This window comes from Theobroma umbraticum, unplaced genomic scaffold, assembly GCF_002168275.2.
Source record: "Theobroma umbraticum cultivar Fairchild unplaced genomic scaffold, ASM216827v3 scaffold_56.0, whole genome shotgun sequence".
In the NCBI taxonomy this organism is placed as follows: Eukaryota; Viridiplantae; Streptophyta; class Magnoliopsida; order Malvales; family Malvaceae; genus Theobroma; species Theobroma umbraticum.
Genome location: NW_018397256.1, coordinates 2,705,652 through 2,707,893, shown reverse-complemented (window position 1 = coordinate 2,707,893; position 2,242 = coordinate 2,705,652). Strand labels below are relative to the sequence as shown.

Below are 2,242 nucleotides of genomic sequence, written 5' to 3'. Positions count from 1 at the left end.
TTGCTATGGACTAATTCAGCCATTGCACTCTTTTCTGCCTTGGTGCTCTTCTCTCTGTTTATTTTATACACAATCATGATGAGATCAGGTCAAACAAAAATAGACTAATTTGCATTCACGTCCTTTGCTCTATTTGCTGTCATCACCAACTTGATTCAGCATTACAGCTTTGGGATCATGGGAGAGTGCCTGACAAAAAGGGTGAGAGAGATCTCTTCAGCAAGATCGTAACGTTTGAGATGGAATGGTTTGATAAAGAAAACAACAGTACTGGGGCCCTCTGTTCAAGGCTAGCCATAGATGCATCCATGGTAAGAACTCTTGTTGTCGATTGCTTATCATTTTTCACTCAATCTATCTCAGCAAGAACTTTAGCAGTTATTTTGGGCATGGTATTGTCACGGAAAGTTGCAGCTGTATCCACTGCTATGCAACCCCTCATCATTGGTTCCTTCTATACTAAAGCAATAACAATGAGGAGCATGTCTAGGAAAATACTGAAAGCACAGAACAAGAGCAGTGACTTAGCAAGTGAGGCTGTAGGTAACCACAGAATCATTACAGCATTCCATTCTCAAAAAAAGGTGTTGGAACTTTATGAGATTACACAAATAAACCCAAGGAAAGAAAGCCATAAGCGGTCTTGGATTGCAGGGTTTGGATTGTTTATCTCACAATTCCTCACAGCTGCCAATCCAGCATTAATGTTCTGGTATGGTGGGAAACTGTTGTATGATGGAAATGTATTATACAAGCACCTGTTTCAAACTTTCTTCATCCTGACTACAACTGGAAGAGTCATAGCAGAAACAGGAAGCATGACTTAACGAAGGGCACAGCAGCATTGAATTCAATTCTTATGATTTCGAATAGAAAAAGCAAGATTGATACCGATGATGTAGATGGCATTAAACCAGAAAAGATTAACGGAGATATAGAGCTTAAACATGTGGATTTCTACTATCCAACCAGGCCAAAGCAGATCATTTTAAAGGATTTAAGCCTACGAATTTATGCTGGGAAAGTTGTTGCTTTAATTGGCCAAAGGGGGTCTGGAAAATCCACTATTATCAGATTGATCGAGAGGTTTTATGACCCATGGAAAGGATCGGTTGAAGTTGATGGAATTGACATTAAGTCATATAATCTACAGGCTCTGAGGTCACATATTGCATTGGTAAGTCAGGAACCTACAATTTTTGCAGGAACAATTCATGACAACATCGCATGTGCCAAAAAGAATGTAACTGAAGCCGAAATAATTGAAGCAGCAACCATAGCAAATGCACACGATTTTATAAGGTTTGTTCCAATTATATACAACTCAATATGTTTAGTATTTTCTTTATTGGGACAATTCTTTGTTGCTCAACCAATATTCTCATTTTAAGCTTCCAAACTACTTTTTCACCTATACAAACTTCTTGTTAAGCAGTTCCATGAAGGATGGTTATGCTACCTACCGTGGGGAGAGGGGCACACAGCTTTCAGGGGGGCAAAAGCAAAGGATAGCACTTGCTCGAGCCCTCTTGAAAAATCCTGCAATATTGCTATTAGATGAGGCAACAAGTGCACTGGACATCAATTCAGAGAATCTCATACAAGATGCATTAGAAAAGACAATGGTAGGTAGGACATGTCTCGTTGTGGCTCATCGACTATCTACCATTCAAAAGTCAGATAAAATACCTGTGATTGACAATGGGAAAATTATAGAAGATGGAACTCACAGCGAGCTACTGGCTAAAGGAGAAAAGTCTGCATATTGCACTCTGGTGAAACTCCAACAACTTGCTGCCATGAGAGATTAAATTGTCCAGATTCCGGGTTATACTAAATAGGAAACAACTAGGGAGACAAATAGTTAATCCCAAGAATGCAAAGAATTAGGCAACATTTTGCAGCTTTTGTTGGAAAATGTATAAAATCAGTAAGCCAGCTTCAGATTGCACATCATCTTCTGTCACTTCATTTGAGCAAGGAATGCCAAGTTAAATATTTTCTTTTACAGTGTCCAATGAGATGTGTAGGTTTTATTTTTCTTTTATGCATAAAGAAGTGCAGTAACTTTCTCATTTCACTTTGATTACTACTTAAAATGAAACTAGATGTAATTATTCTTGGCCAGCACTGCCTAGGTTTTTGTCCCCAAGGAACACCCTAAACTTCAGAGCTCCAGACTTTCTCCAAGAGATCTGAAGTTCAAAATTTGGACAGAGAAATGGAGATTACAAGATGGAAA

General features: G+C 38.7%; 1 pseudogene; it reads left to right on the top strand.

Moving 5' to 3' along the window:
• The first annotated feature begins 108 nt into the window (after nucleotides 1–108).
• LOC110410262 (ABC transporter B family member 15 pseudogene) lies at nucleotides 109–2,165 on the top strand (annotated as a pseudogene).
• Nucleotides 2,166–2,242: the final 77 nt, after the last annotated feature.